This window comes from Lagenorhynchus albirostris, chromosome 19 (genome assembly GCF_949774975.1).
Source record: "Lagenorhynchus albirostris chromosome 19, mLagAlb1.1, whole genome shotgun sequence".
Classification (NCBI taxonomy): domain Eukaryota; kingdom Metazoa; phylum Chordata; class Mammalia; order Artiodactyla; family Delphinidae; genus Lagenorhynchus; species Lagenorhynchus albirostris.
This window is the reverse complement of record NC_083113.1, coordinates 35867943-35893769: the sequence shown is the minus strand read 5'-3', so window position 1 is coordinate 35893769 and position 25827 is coordinate 35867943. Positions and strand designations below refer to the sequence as shown.

At 38.6% G+C, this 25827-nt stretch overlaps 1 pseudogene; it reads left to right on the top strand.

Moving 5' to 3' along the window:
* The first annotated feature begins 17937 nt into the window (after positions 1-17937).
* On the top strand, positions 17938-21869 carry LOC132509160 (AP-3 complex subunit beta-2-like; annotated as a pseudogene).
* The last annotated feature ends 3958 nt before the right edge of the window (positions 21870-25827 follow it).

Here is a 25827-nt window from a genome sequence, read left to right as displayed (position 1 = left end):
TTTTTCAAACCAAATTCATATTTAAGAGAGACGGAATCACACTTTGCCTCAAAATGCAGTAAATTGAGATTGAGAATTTGAATCTTTAAAAGCTGAACTCTCTGGGAAATGCCAGAAATATAATTATTTAGAATCTGACTGTTTTTGCCTCACATTGAGTAGTATTTAGTCCCTTCTCCCCTCCCCATCTTTTATTTGTGGCTGATGTGAGGGAATATTTGAAATGTGAAAAATAACCTTTTTTTTTTTTCTGTCTCTGATGGTGTTACCATATGGCTTTAACATTTGGTTCCATCCTTTTCACCCTCCTACAATTTATTTATTTTAATCACTATTTGTGATTAGTAAAATGAAGGGCTCTGAGAGTCTATTCCTGGTTATATTCTCGCTCCACAGTTTGGCCCCTGATTATTCAATTTCTCATAGCTGCAGAGACTGCCATCTTTAAGTGAGCATAATGTTACTCACCAGTTGAATGAAATCCTTAAAAATGATAGTTCCTTATATTTTAAGAGAGTTTCTATTATCTGTGGGGTTTTTGCCCCCTAAATTCCAAAACCATCTGTGCCTTCTCATTTATGACCAAGACTTTTCTGAGTTTTGAATTTGCTTAGAGCTGACAAAACACAACATCTGGATATCAATTCAAGGAGGAAGGCTCATTTGAAAGCTTTTTAATGCCCCTGGACCACAATGAGATCAAATTGAAGACCATTTTTTTTATGAGTTGAGTGCAAATTAATTAGAAACATGTGGATTAAATTTCTCTTAAACCTCAAAGGGAATTTAAATACTAAGGAAAAGTGCTGTGCAAACTGCTTCTTGGCTTCTGCCAAAGTCAGAACACTTGAAAGAAGAGTTGGTGATATCTACTGAATTCAAATATACCCAGTATTTTCTTCGCTGGTGTATAAAGAACATTTTGATCTTTGAATAAAAGGGAATATAACCAAAGATTTGCAAGTTTCATATCCAATAATGCTTAATCTTCAGTCTAAAATAAGCATATTCCTAGAATTCATATAGCCTTTCCTTGTTTTTTTTGCTGCTATTTTTTTTTGTTTAACAATAGCCCAGAATATGAGTGAATGACATCACCGTACTGGTGTAACACAAAATCTCTCAGTCATTTCATATACTTTATTTCAGGGATGGGGGAAATTGATTAACAAAAATTTGTTTCAAATTTGTGAGTACATACTTTTTTTTCATTAGTTAACCTTATTTTGGGGGGTTAAAAAGCTTTCCTGACTAATGGAAAATAACTACCCGCCTCCCGCACCCCCTTGAATACATGTTAGTCTCCTAAACACTCATTTTACAACCAATACTATCAAAACGACCTGTGTGCTTTTGGTTATGTGTGGGGGGGGGGATGTGTGTGTGCAGGGACATGTAAAAGCAGTGTTACTAATATTTCAACTCACGACAGCTGACCCTGAGGCCCCTGTACACACAGATAAAGTAACTGTTCAATTCTGCAGGGAAAACTTAGCCATGACCATGGACCTGAGTGAAGTCTCTGCAAAGGACAGCTCTGAAGAGGGCAGAGTGAGGAGAGCAATCATCAGTGTAGGAGCTACAATTTTCCCAATTTCCTGAGTTCGAAGCAGCTTAAAATGATCCTTTGCTGGTAGCCGCAAAGTCTGGCAGTGACAAGGAGTAATTCTCCCCTTCTGCCCTTTCCTCAGAAAGCCTTGATTTACTCTTATCCTGAGGGTAACGAATGTCATGACATGTCTGCAGCCTTCCTTATCACCACCGCTAATAACAGATTCCCACCTGGAGACAGCACCATGAGAACAATTTTAAATAAGCCTCTTCCGGCACAAACTGATTTTGTAAAGCAGACTCCGTCGTTAAAGCAAATACAAACGTGCCAGCAATAACTCCAGAAATCACTTGACAACATTAAGATAAAACCTTATTACTGACAACTCTTTTTTTCTTTCTCCACTACATCTTACATTTTAACATAAGACCTTCAGAGACTCCTGGTACTACCACTGTCTCTCCTCAGGAATAATGCTAAAGGATGTAGTTGTTCATCTTAGAAAAGAAGTCCCACGAACACACCTCTTTTCTGAAAAAAGAGTGAGAGTTGGCTAGTTGGAGGTGGAAGGGGATCAGTCAAAACAAACACTCCCAAATTAGGGAAAAAAATAAGAGACAGTCTCAGAATGTAAAAATGTGTTTTGTGAATAATAAAGCTGATATTTAATATGCTACAGTAAAAGATACAAACAGGCTTGCCCATCCTCTGCCTCACCTGAGGGAAATCTACAAAGACAACAAAATCTTATTTTCACAGCCTCCCACTTAACCCTGGCAGAAAGTACTGAACAAAAAAGTAGAGCAGAATAGCCCCCATTCAAATGATACACCTAACAAGGGGAACTCCACTTCAGTGCAGGGTGAGGAGTAAACATGATGCAAGAGAACGGGTGAGTGCAGGGGAAAATGCCTCCTTCTAGAAAGCGGAGAAGTGAAAATGCCCTCCCCCCACCCCATGAATTTTAGTGAAACAATTTTCACACGTTTGCTGGAAATATGTGTTGGGTTATCACAAGAACAACTCAAGTACTGTGAAACATTCCTGACCAGTTACAATACAGTGATTGATTTATTACCACTTTTCTTTTCCTTTCTTATGCTGCCCAGTATATTCATTAAAGGAAACATTATGTTGCTTTTTATTTACATTTTATAAAACTCCTCTGGAGCTCAGATCTTCACAATATTTGCTTAGTTATAGTTAATAAAGAAAATGTCTTTTACACAATCTGAATGCCAGATTTTAGTGGTTTCTGATTCCTAACCCCATCCTGAGACTACATTGCCCCTTATGACAAAATACAAGTGAAAAATTCTATGTCCTTGCTGTCAGGGTCACTGTAGAGTGGTTCTCAATGAATGTTCCTGTGAAAAAGTGGTTTTCCACAATTTGCTTAAGTCTTCCATCTTTAACACTTCACAATAATAACCTATAAAGTTTTTCCAATATATGTATTAGAATTGCAAACATTTTTTCTGCAATTGGTCACTAACCACTGACAAAATGAATTAACAAGCAATGAATGAATGAGAACATTGAAATAATTATTAGAAATAATCCAAACACCATCCTTTGTTCCCAATATGGAGTATTATGGACATTTAGTAACATAATTTTACAAATAAAAACATCATTTATTCAAATTATGGAAGAATATATGCTAATATTGCAATGCTGAAACTAGAGAAAAATGATTTGTTAGAATGATTCCAAGACCTATATAAATATAAGGCTGTCATTTACTTATTCCTTCACTGAGCAACCATTTATTAAAGGCCAAATGACTTGGAAGAACACAATGCATGAAGAAGACACAGTATAAACTGACAGAATAACTGGAGAGGCAATATCTAACTTTTATTGGCCACTAATTTAGCAGCCACCAGCTAAAAACACGTCATATATTGCCTGATTGAATTATTAGAACAATATTAGAAACAAGGAGAGATACTATTACTAGTATCAGAGATACTAACAGTTAGAACAAGTAAGATACTATTATTAATTTACAGATGAGGAAACTGAGGCATGTATAGGTTAAATAGTTTATCCATGGTCACACAAGCAAGGGTGATCAGAGATAGGATTTGACTAAAAGCTATTTCCAGAACTCTTTATCACCATGCCCTAGTTCCTTAGTAACAGAGATCTAAAACAGGTCACTCCTTTCTAACACATTGAGCCAAACTACAGAAAACTGAGATGGCCAGACATCTTACTACAGCTGCTTCCACTCAGTAGCTAGAGAGCCTCTTGCAGCCCTCTAATTTTAAATGTCTGATTTCTTGTGCAATGTATCCCATTGGTGGCATGGGTTGTGCATAGTTATATGAGGGGTCTTGGCAGGACAAGACTGTGTAGATTGTCCAGGACTGAGATATAATTACAGTGATGTGAAGCTCAAGTTGTTCTTCAGTGTGTCCCATGCTCTCCTCCAGGTACGAAGTAATCAACTTACCAGCTGTGGCAATTATTTGACATACTTTTGTTAATACCTAAAGGAATTGTATTTTTTGTGATACTCCTGTTGTCTGCATTATTTTTAATACGGCACCTGCTCTAGTTTGAGACCTCAAGCATAATCATATACAAATTATTGTTGTTCTTTTTTCTTAAGACCCATTTTAACCCTTTGAAAAGATATTTTTTGTAGAGGAAACGTGATCTGAATACAAGATCCCCTTTACTTTTCAGAGTTTTTTACTCGACCTGCACAAAGAGAAAAGAAAGGAACTACTTTTCATGATTTATTCATTAAGTTCCCAACAGCAAAGAATAGACTGGTCAACAAGGGTTTTTATTTCATATGCATCAAGCAAATGCCAAGCACTCTTTACAATCCAGTCAGCTATAACCTCTTCTGTGAAGACCTCCCTGACAATTACTACCCATACAGTAATGTTGATCACTGCCTCATACTTAGTCCTTCTGTAATAGTGATACTGGTCTGTAATCTGTTTGTTAGCTGTTTTTCCTGCCAGACTGTGCACTTCTTGGAGGCAGTACATATGTCTTATTTATCTTTATATCCCTTGTTCCACCTGAAGAACCTGGCAAGTTATTTCAGCTCAAAAAATGATTGTTTAAATAAAGGATAGAAATCAGTGTCCTGCGGACACAATCTTAATAAATGTCTTGAAATGTTTTCTGTAAAACATTCTCCTGAAATTTTGCATTTGTGATGTTTGGAGGTTTGGATGTTGGAGGTTTGAAAGAAAAGCAGAAGTAGGAAAAATCAGAGAAAAATAATAAAAATAGACAGTATTTGTTGACTGTCATCTAGCTGCTAGATATTCTGTAAAGTGCTTTTCAAAGATTATCTCCATGTATCCTCCCAACATTCTCGTGATGAGAACTTTTATTATGCACTCCCTATAGAACAGGAAACTGAGATGCACAGAGATTAAAGGACTTTCCCAAGAAAGCACAGTAGGCTGAGAAGTTGTGGGACTGAATGTCAAACAAAGCAGCCTTACTCAGAAGCCCACACTTTCAACCATCACATACACTCTCTCCCTGGGAAATGGGGACACTTTTGGTGTGTAGATCCAGCAGAGGAGCTTGAAATGAAGTCAAGGCAAGGCTCACTAAGCAAGAACTTAAAAGGCAAGGAAGGTGTGGAAAAGGACAGCTGTGATGGGACAGCTGCAAACCCGGAACTAGATCTGCAATTTAAGTGTAGAACCCATCAATCATTCTCTTCTTTAATGTTTGCTGCAAATACTCACTATGCATCTGAACTCCAAGCTGTGTCCTAACCCCTGACCCAAAGCCAAAGGAGACACAGCACAAGCCCTGGGGGGGTATCACAGTGTGACAGATTTTTACTCTAGAGCTGCAATGTACAATGTAATAGCCACTAGCTACCTATGGCTACTTAATTTAAATTGTAACTAAAACTAAATAAAAATGACCATTCTGTTCCTCTATCTCTGTCACCACATTTCAAATGCTTAATACCCACTTGTGACTAGTGGTTGCCACATAGGACAGGACAGATATAGAATATTTTTTGCATTACAGAAAGTTGTATTGGACACTGTTGATCTAAAGAACCACATTTAAGGGCAAGAACTCAAATCAGAGAGACAAACACCAGCTATGCCTCTTTGGGGAGGATACTTAACGTCGCTATACCTCAGTTTCTAATTTCTCTATCTGTAATTAATATAATTATAATACTTGCCTTTGAGGGTCACTGTAAGGATTATTTTAGCTAGTTCATATAAACATTTTGAGCACCTGCTTAGTATATGTACTTAACAAATTGAGTTTTAAAGTTATTGTTACACTTATCACTAATAAGTTGTTCATATCTTGTAAACAGTGATTTGTTTACAATATGAACCCTGATAGACCAGGACCCCCTTTTCAATTTACAGATGAGAACAGTTAATTCTATGAGAAATTACTCACATAAATCAGATTCACATGAGTGGGATGTCAAACGCATGATTCATGACCAACACGTGTGCTCCTGTCACATGCTTGACTACTCTGGCACACAACTTCTGGCATTTATATACTAAATATGATAATATATTATGATATAATCTATATAATAGGAAAAATTCTTTGTTATATGAGTGAAACAAAATGTATATGATAAATAATAATAAGAGAAGAAAAGCGAACAGACACTAATCAGATTATTTACAGAAACAAAGAGCTACTTAAATCTGGCTTGGCTGTAACAGAGATAATTGAAAGACTTCACCATCCACAGCTTTTCAACTGCATTTGCCAGTTAATGGGCTGGTTTCACTTAACATAAAAACATGAAGTTACATTTAGATGTCTGGGATAAATCCTGCTCAATGGAAAGCACTGGAAGGGGGTAATAAAGAGTACCAGAGCATCGTTCATAGAAACTGGAAAAGTGGACACCTCGAGTAAATAAGAGAGGCCCCATGAATCCACTTTGCACTGATCTTAAGGCAATCCATTGAGTAAGATGCTGAGTATGTGCAATGATACTATTCCATATACTGAGCAACTGAAATTCACTTATGCATATATGTTTGTAAATGTTGCTTAACTTAGCTAAGCTATTGCATTTGCAACTATTTTGCTACCAGAACTACCACACATTCCATTATTCATTCAAGTGATAACTGTGTTTTATCTCCTGTAAAATTATTTAGTTACTACTTCAATGCTGATGTTCAACTTCTTACATATGTAAGATATGTAATAATGAAAACAGTGAGAAATTATTGTGTGCCTATTCTATTTCTGGGACTTGAGACTCATTACATATGAATACAGGTAGAAGCAAAAAAAGCAAAGCAAAACAAAAGAATGAGTGAATAGATAACGTTTGATTCTGCTATTTGCTAGCCATGTCAGCATAAGCACATGAGTCAATGTGCTGAGGCTCAGTATTCCTATTGGGATAATTTCACCCACCTTTATTTTTTAGTGAGGATTAAACTATATCACTTAAATTAGAAACTAAAATTATGAAGAATGGTATTACAATGTGACCCTCACAAAAATCTTGTAAGGTAAGTATTATTATCTTTTATTTGCACTTGAGGAACCTGAGGATCACAAATCTAAAATAGCATGTCCAAGCTCAAAGCTGTAAAAATGATATCTGATAAAATGGACCATTTATACCCAGATCTGCCACATACCTTCCATTGCCCTTAAAATAATACTAAATGTTGCAATGAGGTAATATTGAAGATATTTTAATGTAATGTTGAAAAAATGATCTATAAATTCTGTGCGTCTACAGATAAGGAGTAAAAGGAATATGAAGAAAATCTATATGCTGGTGACTCCAAATTTACATTTCTAGCAAGGATCTCTATCCTGAACTTCAGATTTTTATGCAAGTGTTTCCATGACACCTAGGCTTGAATGCCTAATAATCATCGCAAAATTAATATTCCTAATATAGAACTCTGGATCTTACCATCTTCCAACCTCCACCATCTGCTCTAGCATTGTCTTTTTCTATCTCTCTACCTGGAAATTTCATCCCACCAGTTGTTCAAGCCTACACCTGTGAGTTATCTTTGACTCCTCTCACATCCCGTATCCAATTACTCAGAAAACTCGCTCAATGTTGTCATCAAAATATATCAAGAATCCAATCACTCCCTACTTCCTAACTTACCTCTCTACTTCCCTTTAACTTATTCTCAGTACAGAAGTCAGATTGTTTCTCCCATCTCTTTGAAAGAAAAAGCCAAAACCCTTAGAATAATGTGCAAGGCCCTCTATCATCTGAGCACTCTCCCATCACTAACTCTCTAGCCTCAAATCATAGGACTGACCCCTTGGTCACTCCACTCTAACTACACTGGTCTCCTCCGTGTTCCATCAACAGGCGAGGCATGCTCCTACTCACGGCCAGGCACTGGTTGTTCCCTCTGCCTTGAATACCCTCTTTTCAGTTATCCAGTAAGGTCAAAATTATACCTTCCTCAAGTCTTTGTTCATACTTTCTCACTGATCCTTTCCCTTGCCACCTTATTTAAAATTGCAGTCCCTTTACCCATACACACACTCCTTATTCCTCTTCTCTGTCTTATTTTTCTCCATAGTAGCATATGTGTAGGTATGTGTATATAAATATAAATATGAATATAAACATAAATATACACAGGCACATTATAAAGCACACAATGTATTATTCTCTGGGAATAGGATAGAACAGGATAGAACATGACATGATACGTATTCTCTTTTTCTCCTTACTAAAATTTAATCTCCAACAGGGCTAAAATTTGTTATCTGTTTTGTTAACTTCTTTATCCACAATGCCTAGAATAATGACGCGAATATTACATGTGTTTAACAATCACTTGTTAAATGAATGAATGAATACACAAGGGAAAAAGATGTTACAATGGTAGAATGATATTTCATTCTCCCTATTTTTCTACTCTTTTATATGAGCAATAATTGTTTGCATTTTAAATGCCATGTTTCGTTACATGATAGAATTTACTTTTGAGTTTCTACCACCATGCCTGTAATATTTCATGTCTCTCAGTTTCCTTGCTTTGACATTAGAGGCTCTGCTTTTGGCAAGCACTGGAAGAATCTAAAAATGTCCATTGTTTGAAAACAAACATTTAATGATAAATGTAGTAACAGTTAATGGTTTACTAGTAGTGGGAGCAGAACAATCATTCATTGGGGGCATTTTATAATTAATGGACCATGACTGATTCTGTATTTGTACTCTGTTTTTTTTTTTAACCCTCAGAAAAACCCCATGAAATGTCCATAATTAACAGAGATGGAAACTGAGGTTCAGAGATATTAGATAATTGGCTCAAGATTACAGAACTAGTAACTGAAAAGTTGGAATGTTAATGTTAACAAGTCCTTATCCATATAGTCACTAGCATCTTTATCTCCAAACATTAAAGTACAATACATGGAAGATGATTTAATTTGCACGATACATACTTGTTAACACAACTGACTATTGTATGGATTGAACATCATCAGAAGGATTACAGTTTTCCTATATACTACTACAGCAAAGTTTTTAAAATAATTCATAGTTCTCAAATGAATTCCCCCTTTTTGAGCTAACAATACGTTATTCTTTGTCTGCCTGTATTTTTTTTTTCCTGCTGCTAAAGGTCTTATCAGATAAGCAAGTGACTCTACACAGCCTGAGTCTCTTTCTAAAGAATGGTCTCACTGCCTTGAAAAGGACTCATAATCACTCTGTTCCCTTTCCTTATATATGTTTGCTGGACTCCTTGGGGAGGCTTTGAAATTCTGACACTTAGTGTAAGTGCAGACTGTTTGCCAAAAATATTCTTTGTTGGGGAGGCTGAGGACTTTTTTTTATTTACTTATGGACACAGCATATTTTATAGCCTCTCAGAGTGAGGAAATGACAAAAATCGAAGGTAAAATAACTTTAGTTTGTGCAAAAGGAGATGGGGAAACTTTGAGAAAGGAAACTCCTTAAGAATTAAAGTGGCTTAAGAGGAAATGATATTTACTGAACACCTATTATGTGCCAAACCTTGTATAAAGTGCCTATGTACATTTTATATAATGTGTTTGCAACAAATCATTGATGTGGATGTTATCCCAACCTTTTCTTTTAGATAGTGGCATTGATACTAAAAGAGTTTAATATCTTTTTCAAAACCAACTGCCTAAATATCTCTTCATTTTGAAAAACATGAGCTTCTAGATTCAAATACGTAAAAGTCAGGAGAATGCAAAAGGTAAGAATATTGTTTACAGATGTGATTTACTCTTTCCCTCTTTTTTTTTTTCAAATACTCTGTATTTTTTTCCCTTTACATCCTTGCTCCCCTAGTTATTGTACAGTCATACTATTTATAGGATTCTAGAGGAATAGGAAGCCTTTTAAAAGCAATCCTGGTGAAATCTCCCTCTTGTTGATCAAATAATTATCATTTGCTTAATAATTTGAAACTTTTCATTAAACCTCAATTTATTATGTATATCCTGCCAAAGTTCTCTAAAATGTAAGCTAAGGCCAAGATGGAGTAGCAGGTGCCACATCTGTCGTTTCACTAAGAACAACAACACAAACAGACAACATCTACGAAGTAACGTTTTCCAACCTTGCACATTAGGCAACCCAGGACAGCGATACCTGAATGAAGTAAACTCTGTGACTGTCCCCCTGGTTATGACCTCATGAGGGCTCCCAGACTGCAGCACTGAGAGGCAAGACCTAGTCACAGCCTAGCAATCTCACTGAACCGAGAAGATGGAGATGGAAGGTTGGGGGATGTGGTGCAAAGCCTAAAATTAAGATCCAGTATGATGTGCTGCTTTCATACCTGGTAAATCCAAAAGGGCCTCAAGTGGTATAACTACAAATTCCCCTTCCAACTCTGCTCTGGTGGATGAGGTCCTCTAGCCAAACAACTTCCCTTATTAGTAAGACCAGGCACAGTTCTTGTTTGTCTTTGAGTAGTGATTTTCAGTTTCCTGACAGCCCATGGAATTATTAAACACACTAATCACAACCTACCACAATAACTAAGATCACACCCCTTAGTACTACAAAGCCTGTCTCCCATAGCCTCTAGTTGTTCACTCTGTCCCTGAGTGCCACCTCTATATGGTCCATGTGGTGTGCTGTGTCCTCCTCCCCTAGGCTGTGAGTATATGTGACTAATAACATATGCGACTATGGTCGATCTCATTTATCCAGTGTTGGGTGATATGTGTTTGGTTACTTCCATAACTCTAGGGTGGAAATCCCTTCCTCATCAATGGGGTAATTAGGAGGTGATTAAAAGAAGCAGGCCAAGATGTGAAAGGCTTACAGGTCAAAATACTGGAGAGACAGGATCTGCACAGAAATAAAATAAAGTTCAGCAGAGCATTTCCTCAAATCTTCATCTCATGACTGACAAACACACATTTAAGGGAAACAACTTGAGGGCAGGGAAAGTATCATGCAATCAGAAAGGAAACAAAACTCTTAATTCACAGCAAATCCAATAGAGTACTTAGAAAACTCAGAATATCTCAGTAGTGGGGCAAAATTAGATGTAGATTAGTCTAATCTAATGCTACTTAACATAGCTTAGAAGCAATCTCAAAAGGATTTCTCAGTAACATAACTGTGCTCCAGAAGGAAGCTCAAGAATATTTATAGACATACAAAAATATTCAGCAGCAACAAAGTTAAAATCACGATGCCTGGCATTCCATCAAAAACTATGAGGTAAGCTAAGAATCAGGAAAGTATGACCCAGGAGGAGAAAAACCAATCAATAGAAACAGACTGAGAAATGACCCAGATAATAGAATTATTAAATAAGGACATTAAAACTGTTACTATTATATTTCTATATTCCAAGATGAAAGGGGAAATATTAAACATAAGTAGAGACATGAATGATATGAAAAATAAATTGAACTTCTAAATGTGAAAACTACAATGTCTGACATGAAACACACTTGTTTGGATTGAAAACAGGGGGTGCTTCAGAAGAAAAGATTGGTGAACTTGAATACACAGCAACAGAATCTACCCAAAATGAAACACGGGGAGTATGAAGACTGTGAAAAAAGTGAATGTATCATCAGTGAGCTGGGGGACAACTTCAAGTGGGCTACCACATGTGTAATTGGAGTCAAAGGAAAACAACTCAGGGCAGGAGGTAGAAAAAAAAAGACTTGAGGAAATAATGGCTGTAATTGTTCCAGGTTTGATGAAAACTACAATTCCACAGATCCAAGAAGCTCAACAAATCCCAAGTACAGAAAACAACACAAAAGCTCATCTTAAACTGCTTAAAAACAGTGATAAAGAGAAAATCTTAAAAGCAGCTGGAGAAAAGTGATATGTTTTGAATAAAAGAATGAAGATAATGATAGATTTCTCATCAGAAGCAATGCAAGTCAGAGGAAAGTGGAGCAACTACTCTACTAAAAGAAAACACTATCAACCTAGAATTGACAACATAGTAAAATAAGCCTTCAAAAATGAAGATGAAATAAAGACTTTCTTAGACATCTAAGGCTAAAAGAATTCATCACCAGCAGACTTGTGCTGCAGTAAATGCTAAAAGGTCCTTCATGCAGAAGGAAAATAATACCAGATGGAAACAGGTAGCTACATAAAGCAATTAAGGACACCAGACATTATAAATATATAATTATAACATACTTTCTCTTCCTTTTAATCTCTATAAAATTAATTGAATGTGTGTAGTAAAAAATAGTAACAATGTATTGGGAGGTTTATAATATATTTAGAAGCTAAATGCATAACAACAATATTACAAAGGCAGTAAAGAGGCAAGAGAAGTAAACCACAGCAAGGTCTTATGCTATACATGAAGTCATATAATAATACTTAAGTTATAAGTTAAAGACATACAAGAAATGATGGAGACTTGTCAAAAGGACACAGGAGCAAACTGACAGAGCTCCCGTTCGGGGAAAATTTTAGCATCAAAATAAATCATAATTATTTAGATTATACTCTATTTAATAAATTAGGACTCTGAGTCTGTACTGATAAAATAAATAGACACAAAATAAATAGTTAAGGAAGAGGAGAAAGCTCTAAATTTCAGGAACCGTTTTCATCAATCATACTCATTGACAGTGTTCTGTAGACCCAGTCTAAATTCCACTTTCTATTATAAATTGGTAAACCAGTTCAAAAAAAATGAAAGGCTCCTCAAACTGTACAGACAGCATACTTGATTGAAGGCATGAAATAAAACCTCATTTATCTGTATTTGGAATTTTTCTTGTTATTGCTCTTATTGATTCAGAAACACAATTTTTCATTTGCTTAAACATTTCTTGTCTAAATCTTTTTGTAATCTTCATCAAAATGTCTGCTTTCATGATATGCCTAGTCCAGCTTTTAAATCCAAGGAAAAAAATCATACGATTTTGATAAACGGACACTCAATTGATTCTCTGAACTTTTAAAATGCAGCTATGTGCTCAACAGTACTACTGAAGTTGATCTATTTGTTTTTATTTTAAATCCAGAAATAACTGCTTATGTGTGAAACCACCACATATGATCTCTTTCTACCTCACAATTGACAGAAATCATATTTATTGTTACCTCTAAATAAATAAAATAAAATTACTACTCTCTCAGGACTAGCTATGGAAATAAGACAGAAAAGACTTTTTAGAATCTCTTTTTCTTTATATCTGATACCACAAAATATCTGCAAAAAAATGGCATTTCTAGTAAAATATAACAAAAACTTTGGACAATAGAGCCTTATCATATAGATACATGTAATAAGCCTCAGATATGCATGTTTTGGAAAAAAGAAAAAAATATATCCCAGATAGAAAGTGACAGCAGAAGAACTCTTTCTCCTTCCTTCTTTACATCCTATTTATTGGGTGTCAAATATGTGCCAGTAACTGTTCTAGGTTCCAAATGCAAACTCCTTACAGTCAAGCTTCATATGCTGACCACCACTGTCTCACCTCCAATGATGTTTTATTGCCTGAATTAAATATAGGTTATCTTTCTTTAAATAAAACTGTAAAAATTGCTAAAGTGTACTCTAGGTATTAAGACTAATACTTAATAAATAATAGTATTATTAAAATAAGAATGACTTTTGATAGAGGTTTTAATAAATACAATTTCTGGGATTTATTTACAGACAGTTATTAGACATAACTTTGAAAATTATCTTCAGATAATAAGAAAAGTCAATGAGATTCTTAGAAAGGATGTGCAGTAATCTTCATTCCCTTAGGAAAAGAAATTACCTGGTTTTCTCCCTAGATATATTTTCAGATGAAATTGCAGAAGATAAAAACATTGTTTTCTGAACCAAAAAGCTGAGCATTTTCGAGTTTAAAATTTATTATTGATGCCTGTCACAAAACAACTTTGTAATTATATGATAAAGAGAAAAAGAACATTTATATTTCTTTAGTTTGTTTTTTGACTGTAAAATCTTTTAATCTCTCCTCCCTCGACAACAACAAAAATGCATATCTAATTCTCAGTATTTTAAAGTGTTTTTTAACAGATTGAATGAACAAGACAGTTAACTTAGTCACAACAGTCAATAAAATCCTAGAAAAAATATATTGAATTTTTCCAGATGAAATCATCATTGACCTTCTGATAAGCCTCACCTTGCTCCTGAAAATATAAGCCCTCTAAGCCAAAAATATTATTGGATGTATTTGGTTATTATCTAGTGAATATGCTATCAAAATGTTAACATTACAATTTAAAATAACAACACCCCAAAAATAACTAATCCAAAAACTTCATGCTGTTTACCACAATGTTCATTGCAGCACTATTTACAATAGCCAGGAGACGGAAACAACCTAGGTGTCCATCGACAGATGAATGGATAAAGAAGGTGTGGCATATATATACAATGAAATATTACTCAGCCATAAAAAGAAACGAAATTGAGTTATCTGTAGTGAGGTGGATGGAACCTAGAGACTGCCATAGAGTGAAGTAAGTCAGAAAGACAAAAACAAATACCATATGCTAACACATATATATAGAATCTAAAAAAAAAAAAAGGTTCTAATGAACCTAGGAGCAGGACAGAAATAAAGACACAGACACAGAGAATGGACTTGAGGACCTGGGAAGGGGGAAGGGTAAGCTGGGACGAAGTGAGACAGTGAGCGAATAGCACTGACATATATACACTACCAAATGAATGTAAAATAGATAGCTAGTGGGAAGCAGCCACATAGCACAGGGAGATCAGCTCCGTGCTCTGTGTCCTCCTAGAGGGGTGGGATAGGGAGGGTGGGAGGGAGACGCAAGAGGGAAGGGATATGGGGATATATGTATACATATAGCTGATTCACTTTGTCATACAGCAGAAACTAACACAACATTGTAAAGCAATTATACTCCAATAAAGGTGTTTAAAAAAAAAAAAAAGAACTTCATGCTGGACTCCAGGATGATTTCAAAAGGGAGTAAAGTTAAAAATAAAGCAGCAAATAAAAGGAAGAGTGTTTAAATAACAAACTCCACAGAATCAATGAAGATGTATAAAAGAGATTAGAAAATCAAAATTTTAAAAAGGTACTTGTCCATTATTTCATAACACAGAAAATCATCCAAGTTATGAACAGTATGCTAGGTTCTGGGGCCTAGCAAATTCTTTATTTGTTTATTTTGTTAATAGTAGCATACATTTCTAAAATTCTCATGCATTCAGAGATTTCTACTAAGATTATGATATGCATGCAAACAATTTGATATACCCAGAGAGTGAAGCCCCAAATCTAGCCTTCCCAGCCAACTGAACAATGGAAGGGGGAAGGGAGAAGACAGATGTACCCCTGAAGGCCAGGGTAGAACAGATGATAAACATACTTTAAACAAAGAATTGTAGGACAACACTTGCATGATATAGTCCTAAGACTGTGCTTTCAATAATGAAGATGGAATCATCCATCTCAACTATTTGTCGGTGTGATTACCAAACCAGCATCTCACTGAGCATTGGTTAGGCTGTGTGGACTAAATACTTGAGCATGGAAATTACTGTATGTATGTATGTATTCAGCCTGGGATGAAGAGTTAGGTAAGACATCTACATTTGAGTAGTTATTGATTAAACTTAAATACAAAATTCTTAGAAATAATCCTGTCCAGGTTCTGGAATGAATAAATTGTCTCTATTCTAATCTGGTCTTTCTTCTTCTTTTCAATGTGTTCCAAAGTATTGTGCTGCCCTGGTGTGCCCTACAACTGGTTTCTTTCATGTTTCTGAATCCTTACTAGCATTACTTAGGCCTGATCTTACAACTGATCAAAATATTCAAGTTTGAAGTGTTTATCAATTGCTACCCATGTCTGCTTTACCAATACACTTCACCACCACGGCTATAGATTTTTTTCTCTCTGTTCTAGTGATTTTCACCCTGCTTACACATGAGAATCAAATGGAGAGCTTTTAAAACTAATATTGCCTGAGCCCCATCTCAGGCCATTAAATCAGAATCTATGAGAGTGGGGCTCCACTATGTCTTTTTAAAAGCTCCCTCGGCAGTTATAATGTGCAGCCAAGGTTCAGACCTGCTGCTTTAACCTGAATGCCATACTCAGTGTCTTCTCTCTCGTGTCTTCTCTCTCTCTCTCTCCCCACCCCATGCTACAGTGATCACGCTGTTTATATTCTACTCTTCCGCTGTCAACTGTCACTTGCTAGGTAAATTCCAGCTAAGAAAGAGTGTCCCACTGTGATGAAGAAACACATGGGTATCACGATGTCATGGTATATATGTGTATGTAACATCACCTCTGTCAAGGTGTTTTGTTTTCTAACAATTTACTAATCTATTCCTATACCCCAGACATTCATCTATCCATACATTGTACATAATTCTGGGTCATTCAGAGATTCTGTACTTCAGACAAGAACTACCCCACCTCCTTACAGGTGACACATGGGAAAAAAAAGCTCTCTTCCAAAAATGCTCCCAGGAAATTTCTATAGATATTTTCTCGAAACAGGCTTAAATGGGGACACTATCATAATGGGAGAGAATTCTGCCTAATATACATACACCTTAAGGGGTAGAGAATCTTTCATTGTAATCCTCTCACCTTTTCTATCAAAAAATAGTTTTTGTGATAGGGCTATTTCTTGTTATGATATTGTTATTATTAGGCTAGAGACAAGTAAAATATTTTAAAATGTATTAACATTACTGCCAACTTTAAAAATATACACTCAAGATGTACTTGAAAATGTGCCAATTGTGAAACAAAACCAAAGCAACTTGAAAGAAATTTTGAAATAAATAACACTGACAGAAAACTGTGATAATAATAAAGGCCACTTTGACTAACCCCCAGTTCTAGTACCCATCCCTGGGTGTAGCCAGAGTGTGCATGTTTTTCAAAAAAATTTTCCTATGCATTTACAAATATATACACACATATTGTTGCTGTATTTAGAACACATTGTTTTAAAACTCTTCCTCATTTGCTACTTGTGATTTCTTTCAGGTCAGCGCCAAGATGCTGAGAAGCCCTTTGCCTTTGGACCATTCTAGAGCTCACTGTTGGAGCGTTAAAACATGCCAAAGTCCACAAACCAAGCGTAAGTTGAGACGACACCCCAAAGGGATTCATCAAAATTCATCACCACTTTACTTCTTTAGGTAACGCCTGAATGTGCTTAATGGGACATGGATTATTATGGTGACGGGAGGGCAGGTATCCATGGTGAGGAGACAAGAAAATAACTTCAAAGAAAATTCTTTGGAGCTAGAACTAGAACATCACATTGATGGTCCCATTATGTGGTTTTGCAAGATTACCTGGCCAAGACCACACCCCAACTTCTAGATATTACTCTAGAGAGGACGGATTACGTGCCTGAGCGATTACGAGGGGGCAGGAGAGGTGCAACAAGTGATATTCCTCAGGGCAGTTTCTCAGTCTGTGGTCAATGAACCACCTAGACATAAAGAACAGCTGATGCTTGTTTAAAATGCGTAGGCCCTGGGCTTCCCTGGTGGCGCAGTGGTTGGGAGTCTGCCTGCCGATGCAGGGGACGCGGGTTCGTGCCCCGGTCCAGGGGGATCCCGCGTGCCGCGGAGCGGCTGGGCCCGTGAGCCATGGCCGCTGGGCCTGCGCGTCCGGAGCCTGTGCTCCGCAACGGGAGAGGCCGCAGTGGTGACACGCCCGCGTACCGCAAAAAAAAAGAAAAATAAATGCGTAGGCCCCTCACTCTCATTGCAGACTCCCAGCCTCCAGCACCGTCCTGGCTTCAGAACGCCACCGTAGAAAAACCCAGAACTCACCTACTCCCACAGACACGCTGAATCCGCAGCTATATACAGAACAACTTCCGGAGGGAGGGGAACGACACCTAAAAACGGAGTCTGAGTGACTCCTACACCTCCAGCCAATGAGGCAAGGCCCCCCGTCGAAGAGGCCACCAGAGTCTGAGGCACAATTGCTCCATAAACCCCACGTGCGGTGGCGCAACCCACACCCTGAGGGAACTCGAAATCCATGCTCCTCCCTAAGGAGAAAAGGGTTTGGACCCCAGCTTTTAAGACCTGCACCTGAGAGACAAGCTCCCAAAACATCTAGTTGTCAAAACCAAGGGGGCTCCCATCCTCAAGACCCTGAGAAACAACACTTAAACGGCTCGGAGGCCACTCACCCGCCGCAGGGCTCAGCGCACAGGTGGCACCTCCAGAAGTGCCCGGAATGAGGGCATTCCTCGTGAATGAGGTTCCTTTGTTCATCTTAAAGCCTAGCCTGAGGGACAGGCGTCTCTTTAACACAGTCTAGAGGCCTGAGGGCTTGCGGCGTCGTCGTCCAGCGCTCCCTCAATAAAGCTCCGGCCCGCCTGGCGCCATCTTCCTGTTAACTCTAGGCTCCGCCCCTTCTCCCTCCTCCCAGGTACCACCCGTTCCGTCCGTATTGTCTACTACGTACTGTCCATCACGTATTGTTCATCGTATATGCGCATCAAATTTTTTCCATTCTAAGATCTTCAGTAGTTAGCATGTTGACTATCAGCCATATTAAACCTCAAAAAAATGACCTCCTCTTACTGGACTCAGAGCTTTAACGCTTCATCCACGGTGCCGAAAACTATTAACATTCTTGTTAAGTCTAAAGAGACTGAAAAAAAGATTTAAATATTTATAAAAATCATTAGGAAATGTTGTCTGTAGGTTCTGCTGGGGGAACCTAGTGTACTGGGTATTTTAATTCTACGTGTGGGAATCGTGTAAATGTGGAATTAGCACAGGTCCTTCCCATTTTTCTGGTTCACTTGATCATCTAGGAGAGACCCACAGAACATTATCCACGAGGTTTCATAGACTTGTAGGAATGGATCCATTTGTTCTTGCCACCTTGAGAAAGGCTGGGCTTTATGACGCGCAACCTCTTATTTCCCTTCGTCAGCGCTGAGTGTGATTCCTGGGACCTGAGGCCCTCCTGGCTCCCTCGGCTTCCTCCAGTCCAGCCCTGCCCATTGCTCTCTGTGTCGACCACCAGCAAGTTTTCTTTTTCTTTTTCTTTTTCTTGGCTGCGCAACTTGTGAGATCTTAGTTCCCAGCATGGGACTGAACCCCAGCCCTCGGCAGTGAAAGCACAGAGTCCTAATGACTGGACCGCCAGGGAATTCCCAAACTGCCAGCAGCTTTTGATTCAAGAAGCTTCCTTTAAGGGAGGAGCTATTTTTCCTAAATGCAAATTGTTACACTGTAAGTTGTTAAATAAAATATTTTGTGCTCTCAAAAAAAAAAAAAAAATCTTCTCCAGGACTCTGAGTGTATCACACCCCCTCCAACCTCCACACCCTAGTTCACCTACCCCCGCACTGACTCCAGTCCTGTCCTTCTCCCACTGATATCCTCTACCTACTGGTGCCCTCCTCCCACTTATCCTTCCCTCCCTCCTATTTGGCCCCCCTCCCTTCTCCCCCTACCTGCTGCCCTTGCTCCAACTGAGGGGCCCAAGTACCTCTGACCCATTCTCTCCCTGCAGTGAGGTGCAGTACATGGTGCTCCAGAATGTGGCCACCATGTCCACTATGCCCAGACATGTTTGAGCCCTCCTAGAAGACTTTCTACATCAGGCCCATCAACCTCACCCAGATAAGATCCTGAAGCTAGAAGCACTGACCAACCTGGCAAATGAGACTAACATCCATAACTTTCCTGCGGGAATGCCAGACCTACATTCACAGCACAGACAGGGATTTTGTGGCAGCCACGGTCCAAGCCACTAGACGCTGGGCAACTAACATAGGCCGAGTGGGTGACATCTGCTGCCATGACCTGGTGCAGCTACTGTCCCACTGTGATGAGCTCGTGGTCACAGAGTCAGTGGTCATCATGAAGAAGCTGCTGCAGATAGACCCAGCACAACATGAGATCATCAAACACTGGGCAAAGATCAGAAAACATCCAGGTGGCCGTGGCGCGAGCCAGCATCCTGTGGCTCTTCAGTGAGTACTGTGAGCATGTCTCTAGGATTGCACCTGACGTCCTGAGAAAAACAGCCAAGTCCTTCACAGCAGAGGAGGACATCTTCAACCTGCAGGTCATCAACCTGGTTGGCCAAGCTTTACCTGACCAACTCTAAGTAGACCAAACTGCTGAGCATGTATGTACTGAGTCTGGCCGTGTACAACAAGAACTGTGATATCAGAAACCAGGCGCACTTCACCCAGCAATTTATGGTCCCTTTGGAGCAGTGTGGGGCCCTCAGCTGCCATGCCAAGATACTCTTCATGGCACCCAAACCACTCCCAGTCTTGGAATTATTCTTCAAAGACCAGGATCACTTACAAATGGGCTCACTGTCTCATCTGCTCAATGCCAAGGCCACAGGCTACCAGGAACTCACAGACTGGCCAGAGGAAACCCCGGATCCATCTTTGTACAACTTGGAGATATGTGAATGGACCACATGATCAAATCAGGAGGAGAAGAAGAAGAAGAAGGAGGAGGAATAGGAGGAGGAGGAGGAGAGGAGGGGGAGGGGGAGGGGAAGGGGAAGGGGAAGGGGAGGGGAAGGGGAAGGGGAGGGGGAGAGGAGGGAGGGGAGGTGAAGGGAGGGGGAGGGGGAGGGGAGGGGGAGGGGAGGGGGAGGAAGAGGAAGAAGAAGAAGAAGGAGAAACCTTTCTACTTAGCCTCTGAGGGGGACTCAGAGCTCACAGTCTACAGGCAGCGACCACCAGTTTGAGAGTGAATCATACAGTAAGAGCAGCAGCAATAGCAGCTCCAGGGAGTCTAGCAGTGAGTTCAAAAATGAAGACCAGAATGAGGATGAGGGGAAGGGGAAGAGCAGCGAGAGTGATCAGAGTGAGGAGGAAGGTGAGAAGAAGGTGAAGAGGAAGAAAGTGCTCAGGCTCCTTCTCAGATGACAACAATGATTCCATCAATAGTTCATCAAAGTCTGAGAGGCAGCAGGGTCTGAGGAAGAGCAGATGGAACCTGCCTCCTAGAGGAAAACCAAAAAACAAACAAAAAACCAGTGGCAAAAGTGCCCCTGCAGCCAAGGAGATCTCCCTGCTCAATCTAGAGGACTTCACCCCTCCCAATATCCAACCTGTCTCTCCTCCCAGCGTTGTGTCTAGCAGTCTGGCTGCTGACCTACAGGGCCTGACACAGACTCTGCCCCCGCCGTGCCCTCACTCCCGATTCCAGTATTGGGTGTTGGGAGGCAGGAGCTGCTGCACCTTTTAGCTGGTGAGGGGCTATCTGTGGGCTACATCTTCAGCAGCCAGCCTTTCTCCCGGGACTCCCACGTAGTGGCTGCGCACATTTACTTCTTCAACAGCTCTGATACCCCTGTCAAGGGCCTTCATGTGAGCATGCCCTGAACTTCCTGCTGGCATTAACATCCTGAAATCGAGCCCTAAGCACTCAGAGCATCTGCCACTGCTGTCATGGACATTAATTTCTGTGACTCAACCTAGGTGGCCAGGCTTCCAGCTGTGAACAAAACCCAAGAGTTCTATGTCTCCATCCGGCCACTGGGGAACTGATGGCTCTGTGTTATGAGTGAGAATGAGTTCAGGAACAGGGAAAGCTGACAGGCATGAATGAGATCACAGAGGAGCTCAAGCTGCCAGACACCTGTCAGAGTAACAGTGTTGTGGTGCAGAAAGTGACTGCCATTGCCAACCTGGGTTGTGTCCCTTGTGGGGCCTATGGTGGGTACAGGTTTGCAGGAAGGACACTGACCAGTGGGAGACTTGTCCCACTGACCCTGGAATGCCCCGTCCACTGGAGCTGCCCAGCTGACAGTCAACAGTGAGAAGATGGTGATGTGCTGGTGAAGGACATGGTGCAGGCTCTGATGCAATGACTCCCAAGTGCTGTGACCTCTTTGGACCCCACCTGTCCCTCCCTCATGAAACCTGGGCTGTTAGCCCCTCTCTCTCTCCTTATTTCTTTGTCTCTCTCTTTTTCTCTCTCTCTCTCATATCAGACTCCTCATGCCAGATAGCATCCAGGGGGTCCTCTCTCTGGTCATTACCAGGCACCCCTCTCTTTCCCCTCCCCATGGGTTCCTTAGTGACCTGTGCAGAAGGGAACAGCAGGTTCTTCCTTCAGTCTTCCTATTTTTCTGTAGCTATTATTGTAGCAAAATCTCAATAGAATGTCTTCTCCTTAATATATGTCATAAAGCACGTTATATATATTACATATTTGGTGGACATTAACTAGACTTATTGTGATCATTTTACAATATATGCAAATATCAAATCATTACCGTTGTACACCTGAAACTAATATAATGTCATATGTCAATTATACCTCAATAACAAACAAACAAATAAATAAATAGTGTCTTTCTGGACTGTAGTCCAAGAACATTGAATCAGGATATCTAGATATGAGCCTAGGAGCATTCATTTAAAAAGTGTCTGACAATTTTAAAGCATAGTCGAGTTTAAACCTGTAAACTTGACTGTAAGGTATGCCCTAGACACCTCTTGTTTTAGCAGTGTCCTCTTCTCTGCCCTGGGCTCTTCCACAGGGGACCAGCCCTTCAGAAAGAACCTTGGTAAACTGCAATTGAGGTACAAGAGGAAACTACCAAAGAGCAAGAGAACTGAGATCTCTGGAGCCTGTACATTCTACAGTAGCTAGCTTACAACAGTTAACCAAATGAGTACCTACTAAGACACAGTCCAAGGGAGGCAATTCTGGAAACTCAAAGAAAAGTGGAATTTCTGACCTTAAAGAGCTTACAGTCTGATAGGAGACAAATCTGCACATTAAAAGTATGTGAGGAGAATAGAAAATCTAATCATCCTAATTACTTGGGTAATTGTTTTAACTTTTACATCTATTTTGACTACAGACAGAAAGTCTGAATAGAGTCTTCTAACCCCTAGTCTAGGATTTTCCATTAAATATCCTAATGCATTACTATAATATAGTCTAGACTTTCTAGTCTCTTGCTTAGAAATTTCTTTTGATTTATTCTATGTATAAACCATAATATATTCTGGAATTTTAAGGTATGTATAGTTTCAAATATCCTGGATTATCTTCTCAAATTATCGAAAGATTTCAGAAATTCCATCACTTTTGCACTCAAAAATAATACAAGACAGCTATTTTTTTTTCATTCATTCATTCATTGATTCTAAGTCATAAATTGAGAGTCATGTATATCTTAGGATACTAAAGATGATTAAAACTTGGTGACTGTTCTCATGGACCACAGCCCCAGAGAAGGCAGATGTATAAATGCCCATGAACCTTAATTTTGGGGGGAAAAATCTATCTATCTATCTATCTATATAAAATCACCTTGGAGAATATATCTTATCCCCTGTGCTTGGCAGATAATGATAATTTTAGAATGCACGAGAAGATGAAATTACTATACAAAAAGTAGTTCTCTCTAAGTTGGGTGGAGAGTGAGCGCACATTTTAAGCCAGCAGGGATATGGGCAGGTGACAGATAAGGCAAGGAATCTTATTTTAGCAATGGAGAGGTAAAGAACCTATAATGATCTATTCAGTGAAAGGAATGTGCTCCTTAAATAATCACTATGTGACATGCTTTTTCCATTTGATAACTAGATTAACTGTGACACAATAGGATTTAGGGCATGGGTGAGGGAAGGAAGAAGAGCTCTCAACACAGAATAGAAATAGGGCTACAGCACAGGGTTGCCTGGCCCCCAAAACTACAGATATGTCACTGTGAATGGAAGCACCCATCAAAGAATTTTCAGCGTGGAATCCTGGGATGCCTTCATTTGTTACCCAGACTTCTCCTAGCTATGGCAGGAGCCTCAGATGCTAATTGCCACCACGAGTTCCTAGATTTACACACTGAACACTATGACATAATCCTGGAGGAGTACAAGGAGATTGGGGAAGACAGATCTCTTCAGTCCTGCTGTGAGAGTAGAGATAAGCAAACCCAAAGCAAACCTGACAACTTTCCCTTTAATTGATTTAAATTAGGAATTTCTCCAACTTCCAAACTGTTTTCTAATTAAGTTCGATATGAATGATGGCCCATATTGCAGATGGTTGAAAGGTGAGTTTTCTAAAATAATAATGAAGCCAGAATGTGATCTAGTTTTCTGGAGGAGTAATCCATGCTATTCAGATGACATCTTTCAACATTTTGGGGAGGTGGTGGTGAGCTTATTTTAGGTTTTTAATAAAATGATAAATCCCCCTCAAAAATCCTACCAAACTCTAAGTCTCATCTTAAAAATAATTTTAATGAGATTTATTTTTATTCATTTTAAAAATTGATATGTGCTCATGAGAAAATATTTAGGATATAGAAAGTAGAAAAATAGGGAAAAAACGAGTACCCAGAATGACAGATATAGTCACTGATAAAAATTAAAATTTTCAGTATACTTTTCTTATAGTTTATAGTTTAAACTGTAAATAATTTTGATATCATATTAAATAGTGTACATATAAAATATATATCTTTTCATGTAATATAAAACAAAAGTTTCCATGATATTACAATATTTTACAAAGATGAATTTAATCCTCACATAGTATTTCTTCATATAAGGCATGCCATAATTTACTTGTCGACTCCTCTTTTTTCAGTTTAAAGTGTCATTTCCAAGTATTCAATATTTTGAATAAGGCTATACAACATATCAATGTGGACATTTTAACTTTTTACTGTTTTTGGTGTTTTTAGTTTGTTGACCTCTCAGGGTTTATTTACAGAAGTAGGATTATGTATTAAGGGTTGGTTATAAAAATATTTAAGAGTTTGATATATTGGGGGACACTTTCTGATAAGATCACCCCAATTTTTGCCTCACCATCAGGGTAAAACTGCCCATTTACTGCAAACATTCTCATATTAAATGTTCTGTTATTTTTACATGTGCTCATTTGTCTCTAACACTGAAGCTGGATTTGTATTTATTTGATGGCTGAGAGGTAGAATATTTCCATATGTACTTTTCAATCAGTATTTCTTCTTCTCTTATACATTGTCTATTCAAATTTGTTTTACATGAAAACAATGTTGTCAATTCCTTATTTGTAAAGGATACAATTGGGTTATGGATAGATTTTCAATAAAAATGTACATGAAAACTCAATCTTCTGTAGTTAGGCCACTCAGAAAAGTTCAGTAAAATCATCTCAAACAGCAGGAACGCCCTCCAACACACACACACAGACCCACACTGTCGGGGAGGGGAAAATTTTCCCCTCTATTCCTCTTGAGTTCTTGTGGCTGGACTAATCATAAAATTGACCAAGACAGATTAACAGGAGAAAAAGAAATTAATTTTAACTTGTTTACATAGAGGTCTCATAGAAATAGGACCTAAGGAATGGCCAAAGCAGGCAGCTTTTATACTTTTAAGACAAAGAAACAAATTTGTGAGGAATTAACAGGACAAATAAACAGGCTTTGAGTGATTAACTAGTGAAGAATCTAAACAGAGTTTGGGTTTGGAGTAGCAAATTAAAGAAATAACAAGGTTTGTTTACCGCGGCTTCTCAGCCCCAATGAATTTTCTTTCTTTTTTTTTAACTTTTTACTTTATATTGGAGTATAGTTGATTAACAATGTTGTATCAGTTTCAGGTGTACCACAAAGTGATTCCGTTATACATATACATGTATCTATTCTTTTTCAAATTCTTTTCCCAATTAGATTGTTATAGAATATTGAGCAGAGTTCCCTGTGGTAGGTCCTTGTTGGTTATATATTTTATTTTTTATTATTTATTTATTTTTTACTGGAATATAGTTGCTTTACAATGTTGTGTTAGTTTCTGCTGTACAATGAAGTGAATCAGCTA